At 37.6% G+C, this 13,374-nt stretch overlaps 1 pseudogene; it reads right to left on the bottom strand.

The window, feature by feature from the left end:
* LOC107582138 (disks large-associated protein 2-like) overlaps positions 1-13,374 on the bottom strand; it is a 52,985-nt pseudogene that overhangs the window by 3,040 nt on the left and 36,571 nt on the right.

Here is a 13,374-nt window from a genome sequence, read left to right on the forward strand (position 1 = left end):
TAAGGCTAAGGCTAAGGCTAAGGCTAAGGCTGGGAAACGACTGAGGGCTCGGTAGTGAAGCTATCACTAGGGGAGTGATAAACGCTGAAACAATACTCGGCAGAGGGAAGGGATCAGAGTGAGTGTTAAATAGTGAGGGAGTGATATGAAACAGCTGGGTGCAATCAGTGTGAACAGCTGAGTGCAATCAGTGCAATGCATGATGGGAAATGTAGTCCGGGGTGATGTGCAACAGTGTGTAGTGCGAGAGTCAATGAAATTGGAAGTTCATGGACCGGATTCGTGACAGTATCTTAATATGGCAAAGAGTAGTTAATTTTGATTTAATTTTAAGGGATGTTTAGAGTGGGGCAAAACACTGTGCATTAAAGGTATTAGTTTGGTAAATGTTTCTCATTTACTTGCAGCTACCGTATCTTCCATGAACGAAATTCCTGAATATGTTTAAAATATTCAATGTCATAAAAATACAGCTGTTTCCCCTCAGCAAGCAACGTGTTTACACTTTATTTTGATAGGCCACTTTAGGCATTGTACTAACTGTAAGTAACTTTGCAACTATTTGTCAACTAACTTTCATTAGAATATTAGTAAACTGTAAGGCTATGGTTAGTTTAGTAAGTTAATCATAGTTAGTAGAATGTCTAAAGTGGATTAAAATAGTGTGTTAACAGTTTTTTTATTTTAAAGAAATTAATACTTTTTAATCATGCAAGGATGCAGTTGATCAAATGTGACTAAAGATAATTATAATAATAATAATTATAAGATAATTATAATGTTCCCAAATAATTTTTACATAAATCAGTAATAAATTACATTATTTAAAATATATTTAAAGTAAATACATACAATTTATTATGTATTAAAAAAATAAAAAAACAGGTATATTAAAAGGAAATATTTTGCAATTACAGTATTTACTTATTTACCTCTTCATTTTAGATCCTGAATATTTTCCTAAATATTTAGAATTTATTTTGATCTCACTGCATAATCTCTAAGAAACATAATCACACTTCTCTGAGACTGACATCCCTTAGCCAATCAGAAGATTTTGAGGTGCTTTTTACCTGCCAATCATTTTACACATTCACTGAGCAGCCCATATATGCAAAGCAGGAAGCAGAGAGTGTGAATCATTCAAGATTAATGCCATATACAATTTGATAACAGTTGTCAGTTTGTCTATTTTGCTACAGCTGACAGCACTGAGATGACGTGCTGCTGCGCTCCTGCTCCGGACAGTTCTGGCTTGTGCAACCCAAACCTGGTGCTAATCCAGCTTGATTCTTTGAAAGCAATGAAGCCTTGGAAAAATCAAGCTGCCCTGACCTCAAACAGGATAAAAAATAAATAAAAAAAACAAAAGAAGACCTACTTTGCAGCACCTGCAGGGTGCTTGTATTTGCCAACATGATAAAATACCTCAGTGTGGTTAAATGTACATATGATGTGCCAATCAAAACCACGGGCTGCAAATAGCACACTATTATAAAACTGCTGAATGAGTCACAGACTGAAGGGAAAAATGTGGGTGAGAGAGACGTGTGATTCATACAGAGGAGTAAAACACTTCCAAAAATAGAATGTAGGGTTGTATAAGAGAGGAACACAATAATCCATTCATGACCTGTTGTGTTGATACTCGGTGTCATAACTCATTCTGTCATCAGAATGTCGAACACTTCATCAGCTGTGATTAAATATAAAAACTCCCAGAGCAACAGAATATGACTCATCTCTGCAACCACTCTCTGGAAGTGTGGAAGATTTCAAACTGAATTTGGATGTTAAAATATGTTCTCTAATCGCGGCTATATGCAGAGACAACTGACACACAAAGCAACACTGAAGCTGATTGATTTGATATCTTGATAGCTTTTATATATTTTCATCCTGTATTCTTTCAAATCTGAATAAAACATCTGTTGCAGGACTCATACTGTATGTCTGATCTATTCTTCAATGGCAGATGGTTGAGGAATGTTCGGAAAATAATTAAAAACATTTCTTCCCAATTCCGTTTGGAAAGTACAGCACTTCAGTTTAACAAAATGATCCTGAATAATACTGAAATAATAATATATGATAAATGTTGCCACTTATTTAACACATTATCAGCATAAATCGTGCCATATATATTTATTAACTGTAAAAAAAAATACATCTGTTCTATTTAGATTTTATTTCAAATAAAGGAGTGTGAGTAAATCTGATCATTTGATTCACTTTAAGAAAAGAAAAGTTTTATGAAAAATGAAACAACGCCCTGAACACTTCACATTTTTTTTAAACACAAAATAATTTTAACTAACATTTTCTTGTAGATATTTTACATATAACGAAAAAAAACCCAAACAGATTTTTGTTGGTCAACGTGGCGGATTTCAATCTTTTGTGAAATCTGCATGGGGAAATATTTTGCCCTTGTGCAGAATTCCCAGTCATGTGGATTCCTGCTGAAATTTGGATTTCGCCTGTGAAAATTTGATAAACAATAGTTATTGTGACCACATCTTCAGTCCTCACCTCAATAAATGGTTGTGAAAATATGGATTTGCATGTATAGCCTACAAATATGCATTTAGCAGTTCTACAAAATCTTGATAATCCGTATGTGTTTTAGGTTTATTTTTCTCATATCTCTGAGAAAGCAGTGTCTTGTTAGCTTGTAAAAACACATCTTGAATGGCCCAGTTTTTTCTCTGAAAGCCCAGTGTGCCAATGAAGGGCTGCTGAATGATTTGGTGTCTTGGCAACAGTTATCAGGGGGGTATCAAATGCCACACAGGTGCTAAATACAGAAACAATAATAGTAGGCATGATCAAAACCATTAATCACTAGTAAAGATTGTGTTCTTTCCAAAGAACACAGATACATCTTAATACATTTAATACATACAGTATGTGTACAATATACAGTATTCCTTCTAATTATTGATTTTCACCTATTTATCATACATGATCTGAAGAAACATGAGTGAAGTCTTTTAGTAAAATAATCATTCATTTACATTAGCTCAGGTGCACGTGTATTCTTCATTACAAACCTGCACACTGGGAAGAAACACTTCTGTTGCTGAAAGCCTAAGGCTGTATCCTGAGATTTCAGCCTACTATGACATCACTTAACTAATTACACACTAATTACTAATTAACATATTTGATGCTATAGCTGTGTTAATTTGTTAGGTGTTTCACCTAAACTTGTGCATAGCACATAAGGTTGTGAACTGAATCTTGAACTGTTTATCAGTGCATGTGTTAAGCTGCATGTTCTGAATTTTAATGCCAACTTGAATGAGTTATAAAACTTTCAGTGTGACTGTTTAATCAACAACAGATGTTCAGTCTCCACTAAAATCAGCTATTCAGTGCATGTGGTGCCTGATTATAGACAGTAAAACAGCAGCCCAGCGATATAAGAGTAGATTTTCTAATAATGTGTGTACAGAGCCTTATCAGCATTAGTGACAACGTTTCCCTAGAAAACAAGCTGAATATCACGTGTTGTTGTTTGCTTTGTTTGTTTTGATGTTTTGCCTTGGCTTGCTTTGCTTTACTGTGTTTTGTTGCTTTTTTTTTTGCTGTTTTGCCTCATCTTTACTGTTTTGTTGTTTCACCTTGCTTTGTTTTGTTAGTTGTTTTGTATTGTCTTGCTTTGTTTTTTTATTTGCCTTGTCTTGCTTTGCTTTACTGTGTTTGGTTGCTTTTTTTTTTGCTGTTTTGCCTCATCTTTACTGTTTTGTTGTTTCACCTTGCTTTGTTTTGTTAGTTGTTTTGTATTGTCTTGCTTTGTTTTTTTATTTGCCTTGTCTTGCTTTGCTTTACTGTGTTTTGCTTTGTTACTTTGATTTTTTTGCCTTGCCTTGCCTTTCTTTGCTTTGTTTTCTTTCGTCGTTTCTAATTGCCTTGCATTGTTTTGATTTGTTGTCTTGTCTTGTTTTGTCGCTTTGCTTCGGGGGGTTTTTTTTCTCATTGTTTTGTCTTGCCTTGCTTTGCTTTTTTGTTGCATTTTTTTTTTTGCCGTGCCTTGATTTACTTTGTTTCATTGTTTTGCCTTTCATTTGTTTTGTTTTGTCTTGCTTTTGTTTTATTTGTTTTGCCTTGGCTTACTTTGTTTTACTGTTTTGTTGCTTTGTTTTCTTGTTTTGCCTTACTGTGCTCTATTTTATTTCATTATTTACCTTGCCTTTCCTTTCTTTGTTTTGTTTCATTGTTTTGCCTGGCCTTTGTTTGTTTTGCTATGCTTTGCTTTGCTTTATTTTTATTTGTTTTGTTTTTGTTCGGCTTTGTTTTGTTTTGTCAGTCCAGACTTCAGATCACCATGCATCTTCACTGTGTGGAAAAGATTATCTTTGACATTTTGTTTTTTATTTCATGAGAAAAGGTCATATGAGTTTGGAGTGACATGAAAATCTGAGAGGATTCTGAACATGAATGCACCATGTGGTATGGCTTCACTGGGATGTGTGGCTTTACCTGGCGTGGGGGTTTCTGTTCGATCCACACTACAGGCAGTAGGGAGACGAAACTGGATCCCTGAAAAGAACAAAAGTCATTAGTAGAGCTTGAAAAAAATCTAATTGTGTTTAGACACAGTCACTGCACCCAGTCACATCTCCCAACATTTCATATTCATTAAAATCAATAAGACATTTTAAACAGTGAACAAAATTATTCAATCTGACACCAGTTGTTTGGGTATCCAGATATCTTCACTTGTACATTGTCTTATTAAGTAATACATTTTAAAGCAAATGTTTACAAAAGCCAATTAAGTTATAATCAGTGGTGTCAGATTGTTAAAAATGAACAAAGATACATACATTTAAAAAGTCACATGTATTTAAAACCACAAACAGGCCAGAACATTTAGTTCTGAATAAAGAATTGGTGGTTGGTAGAATGTTTGGCCAAAAGAGGTTCTGGCACGTAACTAAGCACTTATTCTTTATGATTTTCTCACCATAATCTTCTCATGATGCAAGTATTAGTTTAATTCTACCCTTGTGAAAATGATGTGTACTTTATGGAAATAATATATTTGAAAAAATACAATTAAGTGTGAAATAAACATACTGTATTTTTTCAGAAACTTACTTACAGGGTAATTGCAATTAAATGAAATTGTAGTACTTTAAATTTATATTAAATGCAATTAGCTGAACTTTAGAGTGTTATTGACTCACTTAAGTAGGACTTACATAATTTTATAATTACTCATTACTATTGTCTCTGAAACTATAATTAGCTATAGTTAATATATTTTGCCAAATGTACTGACAAGCATTTATTGTTAAACCAACATTTTCTTAAATGTAGCTAAAATTATAATCAAGTATTTTACATGTGCTTCAGAATGTTAGTCAACACATCAAAATATATGTACTTATTTAACGCATGACAAAATATTTAAAACAATATGTAAAATGTACTTTGAAACATTACAAAGTGCACTTTTTGGTAACACATTATTTTGATGGTCCCTTTTAAACATTCTTTTTACAATAAATAACAATGCACCTTTTAAGTAATGACATTTAAGTATACTTGACTTATACTTAGAAAAAGTCTAAATATATTTTAGCTATAATTGTGCTCCTAGAATCCGTGTTTTCATTTTTATACTGTAGAGGGCGCTAGTACACATCTTCTGTACAGAATTTCCAAAAAACACAAGTGAAGAAGAAACCGAAACAACAGATGCTTCCACATGTAATCTAACACGATCATCAGACATAAAACAGCATCAAAACTGTGTAATGTTATGGAATAAAATGTCGACCAATGAAGAGGTAATAATGACTGTCAAGCTTTGGTGTGTTGATCGACTTTATCTAAGTTTTGATTATCATTCTGAATCCAATTCATAGTGTTTTTCAGCTTTTTGTTCAAAATGTTGTTTATTTCTTTATTTTTTTATTTATGAAACTTATCCACATTCAAGTGTTTAAAAAAAAATGCATGAAGCTAGAAATGTAAAATGTTTTTGTTTACAAGCATATACCCTGTTCTTTTGATGTTTTGTATGTTCAGATATTCATGTAACAAAATATATACAAATTAATACCTAAATAGGGACATAGTAGTATACATAAAGTATGATGTAAAGTTAACTTAAAGAAAACTTATGAGTATACTTGCAGTATAAAACTACTAAACTAGTAGTTTACTGAGACTATTCTTCAAAGTGTACTAAAAATGCTACAAGTATTTAATTAGTAAACTATCAGTATATAAGTTCACTTTTAGTATAGTTGCAGTACAAGCTAAACATTTTGATGTAAACTAGTTGTGTACTCAAAGTTTACTACTGTTATACTTAAAGTATACTTAAAAGTATACTTTTATATACTAGAAATTTAGTCCCAAGGAGTATTGAAATAGTACACTTACAAGTATACTACTAGTACACTGATATGTGTATACTTACTACATAAAGTATACTTAAAAATATACTTGAACTTTACTTAAGTATACTTACTAAAATAAACTTGAAGTATACTACTTTTTGGTAAGGGGTTCCAAACCCGCAAGACCTTCATTCATCTCCGGTACACAAATTAAGATATTTTTGATGAAATCCGAGAGCTCTCTGACCCTCCATAGACAGCAACACAAGTACCACTTTCAAGGTCCAGAAAGGTACCAAGAACATTGACAAAATAGTCCATGTGACATCAGTGGTTCAAACGTTCAACAGCCGCTTTGACAGTGCATGCACACACTTTGATCTGCACGTAAACAACCCATGCGCATGGTGCTGCTGACGTTGTACACACATGCACTGCGCCTTGTTTACGTTCAGAGGAAAGCACGTGCATATGTCATGATACTTTCTAAAATGGCACTAGTGAGGGTGAGTAATTAATGACAGAATTTAGATTTTTGGGTGAACTATCCCTTTAATATCTGCTTTCTGCTTTAATATCCCTTTAATAACTCTTTATTGTGATGCTCCCCAATAGATATTCTACTGATTATAAGTAAAAGTAACTTTGCTAGTACGTCAGCTTAATCTAACCCTAAACCTACCAGTCTACTAATACTCTACTAAAACTCTAGTGAGACTTAGTAGATATGTAGGTGCAACGTTACTTATAGTCAAAAGAATGTGTTAAGGGGGCCATCAAAATAAAGTGAAACCCATTTTTTAAATGCAAAACAATCATGAAAATGAACTCTGAAAGTATACTGAAATGGCATTTTATTTCTTTGATATTACATTATCTGCACTTAGTTTTTTTTTTTTACTTTTTTAATATATATTGTTAAGATCGGAAGTACACTACTGGTACAATTAAGCACGCTTCTTTTTCACAAGGGTATTGTCTCCTTCAGTATGCCAATTAAAATGATGCTCAAAATCAGTTCATATAAACATCATCATATTTAATCCACCAAATTGTAGTTGTGTCTAAAAGGAAAAAGCTGCAGTGTATGGCACTTGGTCATTTGCCACCTTGGTAAGAAAACCATTGAAAACCAAACCATTATAATATACACTTTTATACACAATTTCATTTTATTACACATTTTAGATTTTAAATGATATTTTAAAACTAACGCAAGTTCAGAAAGTAAGTAAAATAAACAATGAAGGCAATGAAGGCAAAAAAAGCTAAATAAATAAATGCATGTATTTATGAATGAATTTGCAAAGCACTAAATAAGTTAAATTAAAAATATTTTTTTTATGAAAAAAAATGTGAATCACTAACAAACTAAATTACATTCTTACGATATGAATTTCGGTATGATTTTTGTCTAAAGTCTATAAATTAAAATGTAGCAATCAAAAAAAGTTATAAGTATATAATTTATATGTGACTACATTTACACAAAAACAACAGTCTAAATGAATTACACAATCATTCAAAGGTATTGGATCAGTGTCAGATTTCAGTTCCAGTGCTTCCATAACTGGAAAAGGGGTTAACATTCACCATTGTGCCAGGTCATTGACTGAAGATTCCAGTAAGAGCGTTGCTTGATCCTGAGCGTTTCGTCTGGGCTGTCCTTATCATGTGTGCATGGACTCTGACAACGTGGAAGGTGATATGCTTAATAACTGTGATGATATGGATGAAGGATGATATGAGACACAGGAACAAAAGTAGGCCTACATCAAGACATTTGCACCAGAATATTACCTAATGGCCTGGTTGACAAATACTTTATGAAATTTCATTGAAATTTCCTTGTCACAGGTTTAAAGTGCACTTGCTTCATCCCCTACTAAGCTAAACTTATCCAACAGTATGCAAAATGCAATTATAAACATTCCAAATATGTATTTGCTGGAGTATCACATGACCAAGATATAAATATTATTTTATTTAGAATCCGATTTCGTGTACAGATATTTTTAGTTAGTCCAATCAAGTAACGAGCCACACGATGGTTGACAAACTTCCCAGTCAATGCACATTGCATTGTAGGATACAGTCCCTCACATGATGTGTTCTGTTAAAAGCTACATACAGTATTTCAGTGAATGGACAGTAGTAGGTAATCTGGATATTCCATGCATATATAAATTCTGCATACTGTGCACAGTACATATGCTGTAGTACAAGTAGTAGGCTAATATTCTATATCAGCGAATTTAAATTCCAGCACACCCCCAATCCCCCCCCCCCCCCAACCCCCCCCCCCCCTGCATATTTTGTATGTATCTCTTATCACTTCAGATGTTTGTTCTATTCGACCTTAAGTGCCCTGCGAAGTGGACATCACAGGATATTCAGCCATGATTCCAGTTCGAAGGGCTAAAGGACTGAAAAATAATGTTCTACATTGAACATATTGGATTACTTAATGATAGTTCTTGTTCTTAAATCTGAATGGATGAGGGATTTTAGTATACATTTTACTGTAATAAATTGTTTCAATCCCACTGTGTCTACCATGTTGGATCATTTATTTCACTGTAGCATATAAAAATTATAGCACAAAAATAGCACATTAAAGCCAAAATGTGACTTCTTTGAGTTTTGACTAATTTCTCTCTGTTTCCAATAGACTTGTTCACGTGTTTCAGAGATACTTGTGTGGTGAATCAGACATATGGTGAATGAATTAATGATTGAATAGATGGCTTGAAACACAGATAGGTGAATGGAGAGAGGGATGTCATTTGTCCATCAGAACCGTGGAGTTCGCACACCCCACCTCTTGGTGGAGATCTGAGGTTAGAGCCTGATGATCTTTTTTCTCAACATACATACATACATACAGTGGCAATGCCCCCATGAATGCAGAGTGGATGTCATCATAGTATAATGCTCCAGTTACTAATGTAACCTTGGTTACCTGAGATAACGGGAACCAGCACTGCATTTATGATGCTTGGGTGAAACTGTTTTCCTCCGAATACTGAAGCCTGATTTGTTCAAGTTTGTGCAGCTGCACAAAGATATGCCATTTCAGCTCACCAAAAATAGGGCAGAGTTAACTATGTAAGTCGACACTGAATGCCATTTCATCAGAATAATTTCAACTGAGGAGCGGTAGCATTGACTCACATGCAGCTGTACAGCATGGCATGCAACACTTATTCCTGTTATCTCAGGGAACTAAGGTTACATTAGTGACTGGAGTGTTCCCTGTCTCTTATGTTGCGTTTATAATGCTTGGGGGAACGATATGCCACAATGCCATGCTATAAGCGCAGAACAGAAGCCATCCTGCAAGCCCAGCTCTAGGGCACTGCCATGAGGGCTCTAAGAAACATAGGCTAACTAGTGAGGTTCAGGCAACCAGTCGGATCACTCATTCAAGACTAAACCCCTTACTTGGGGTGCAAGACAATTAAGCGGATAAGACCCATGCCTGAAGAGCAGGGATGTCCATGTTATAAACCTGACGAAGGTAGATGGCGACGATCAGCTGACTGCCTCGCAAATATCCCCAACTCTGCTGGACCAAGCCCATGAGGAGTCCATCCTCCTAGTGGAGTGGGTCCTCACTCTAATAGGGCAATCAGAGCCAACTGAGGTGTAAGCTAGGCCAATCAAATCAACTATCCAGTGGAATAATCTCTGCTTCATAACTGTCAGCTCTTTATAGGGGCCTCTGAAGCACGCAAAGGGCTGGCCTGACTACCAAAATTGGCTAAAGCACTCCACATAAGGCCCAGACTGGGCAAATTAAGTTAGCTCCCTGCTTGTCCTCAGAGGAAGGAAAAGCTATAGAATGATGACCTGTTCTCTAAACTGAGTAGGGAGCACCTTAGGTACTTTTGGCACAAACTCCAAACAGGAAGCGCTCACAAGAAGTCGCCCACAGCTTTGACAGACGCTAAAGTTTGCAGCAGGGCGGTCTTAAGTGGCAGGGGCCGTAAGTTGGCCACTTGGAGCGGTTCAAAAGAACGGCCTTAAAGGTCCCTGAGGACCGTAGACAGGTCCCAAGTAGGAACAGTATGGGGGCAAGGCAGGTTAAGTCTCCTGGCACCCCACTTGACGACCAAATAATTTCTTCCTACCGACTGGCCAGACACAAGGGCATGGTTGGTCGCGATAGCCAGCACATATACCTTGAGCATAGAAGGGGTGCAACCCTTATCCAGCAGCTCTTGTAAAAAGGACAGAATGGTTGCTACCTCACAAGAGGATGAGTCTTCGTTTCAAACTGCACACCAGTTGGAGAAGACAGACTGGTCTTTATGGGATAAAGGCACCTTGTAGATGGCGCTCTGACCTCCGCTATAGTGTTGGCTACCTTCATAGGGAGCTGCAAAGGTTCCTGTCCAGGGGCCCCAAATGTAGACTCTAGATCTCAGGCTGGGGGTGCCACAAGTAACCCCTCGCTTGTGAGAGGAGGTCTTTGCTCAGCAGAATCGACCAGGGAGCTGTCAATGACAGCTGAATCAGATCGGGGAACCACGTCTGGTTTCACCAGAGTGGAGTCACCAGTAGAATTGAGTATCTGATCCATCTGATGATCTGAGAGAGCAGAGTGACCGCGGTAAAGGCATACAGGCGGCCCTTGGGCCATTCCTAGGCCAGCGTGTTCTGTTCCTTGGAGAACAATGTTGGGCAATAAGAGTTTTAAGATAATTCTTCTGAAGAATCTCCTTTCTCCTGGAGACATACTGACCTGGGACAGCATGTCCAATATCTGGTTCAGTCTGCCTGGAATGTGCACCATCCTCAAAGAGCCCAGGTTACACTGGGCCCATAGAAGGTGGTGTCTCGCCATCTTATAAAAGAACCACAACCTGAAGCCGCCCTGGCAATTTATGAAGGCAACCACTGTCATGTTGTCAGAATGGACAAGGACATGGTGCCCTTTTCGAGCTGGCAGGAAGGTTTTAAGGGCCCAGAAAACTGGCATCATTTCGAGACAGTTGATGTGTAGCCTTTGCTCTAGGCTGGACCAGGAGCCTCACCCCCTTGCACCCCAGCCTGAGTGAGAGGCATCTGTCGTAACAACATTCCTTCTGGAAGTCAGTCCCAATTGCACACCTGTCTGATACAGGCGAGCGGCTTTATAAGGGGCTACAGCTGAGACACATCGATGCTCCACCCTGAGGCAAAAGTGTCCCAGACACCAGGCGTGGGATTACTGCAGGGGAGCAGTACTGCAGGGGCCACATGTGGGGCAGGCCCAGCAGTATCACAGGGGATGCCATCAGGCCCATGGTCCTCTGTGAGCATTCCAGTGAGAGCCATGCCCGCATCTGGGTTGAGTCGATAACGGTCCCCAGAAAAGCCACTTGCCTGCTGGGAGACAGACAACTCTTGATTCTGAGCCCCAAAAGCTCCAGGTGGGTGAGAGGCATCGACCTGTGAGCACAAAGCTTGCGTTCAGACCAGGCTAAAACTAACCAGCCATCGAGGTAATTCATAACATGGATTCCAGTTTGCCTCAGATGGGTGCCAAGTGCATGGAGCCAGGGACAATCTCTTCAAGAGGAGAGAGCTTCTCATTAGGGCTGGGACAATAAATCGATGCATCGCAAATCGAGAAATGTTTCTGCATCGATTCTTAGATTTTCCGAAGGCCTCGTGATTCTCTCTTGAATCGATTCTGAGCTTAGTTTTTAACAGCAGATGGCACTGGGTGCTTTAGAAATAGCCGTATTCTGCTTGCTTACAGTTCCTCACACACGCACCATTTGAACCTAAAATAACCATTCATAAAGTTTGAAAAGGTTGAAGCGAATTACAAGGATGTTTACAGTGGGCTGTGTTTACGTTAATCTCGCATCATAAAGCATAAAAGCCGATGTGCAAGTACATTTAACCACTTACATTACTCTGTCGAATGCTCAAGCGCTCTTCTTCATGAGCATTTGAGTGTGCGGTTAAAAACTAACCTAGAGCGCCATCTGCTATTAAAAACTAAGCTCATAATCGATTCAAGACAGAATCACTATGCATTCCGAAAATCTCAGAATCGATCCACGAATCGCAATGCATCGATTTATTGTCCCAGCCCTACTTCTCATATCCCTTTTGCTCAGCACCATCAATGGAGGTCAAAGCAGAATAACTGACTTGAACAAAGTAGGGGAGATGCTACGACTGGAGATGTTATTTCGTCATGAACTTTGGGAAAGAATGGTCCTGGTCTCTGACGGGAGCCTCGCCGCCGGCACCCTGGCAGATACCATTCATCCAGACAGCTGTGGACGGGCTCTTCTGGGGCCGACCAACCCAAGCTGAGCTCTTCAAAGGCCTTTGTGAGGTTGAGCTCGCAATCCAAACTGGGTTGTACAGAATACCACATTCGTAGAGTGGCATTTTGAAACAAACGGCACAGAAATTTGCTTGTTTAGAAGAGGAAATTTGCTCTGAGTTGTTGCTGGACAGACACAGGGGAGAAGCGCTGAGTGTGACAGTGTCTTTCCTCTGCAAGGGCTCTTCTACAGCGAGTAGCGGGCTTCTTTGTTCTTTGTCTTCAGAGCTCAGCGAGGAGATGACCTTCACACTGAAGGAGAAAGATTCTGATGAAATGGCAATTAGCACCAACTTATATAGGCAGTTGGCTCCTCCCATTTTGGTGGGCTGAAATGCCATAGCTTTGTGCAGCTGCACAAATGTCAACAAATCAGGCTTCAGTATTCTGAGTTTCCCCCAAAAGTCATAAACACAATGTGAGAGACCATTTAAATAGGGAACTACAATCAACTAAAATCATTCCACACAACATTCTGAAAACTCTATTGAAACATTCTAGTGAAAAATCGCACTTTTTTCAGTTTATATCATTTATATAATTTTACATTTATATCAGTACATTCCCAAATACAGCTACCCTGTCCTACTGTAATTAGTGACTGTAAAAAGCTGCTGTCACTTGGAATTGAGGTAAAAAGATTTTAAATGATTACAATCCCACTTTACAACATTTTCATTTAAA

Source organism: Sinocyclocheilus grahami, unplaced genomic scaffold, assembly GCF_001515645.1.
Source record: "Sinocyclocheilus grahami isolate Dianchi unplaced genomic scaffold, SAMN03320097.WGS_v1.1 scaffold40.1, whole genome shotgun sequence".
Taxonomy (NCBI): domain Eukaryota; kingdom Metazoa; phylum Chordata; class Actinopteri; order Cypriniformes; family Cyprinidae; genus Sinocyclocheilus; species Sinocyclocheilus grahami.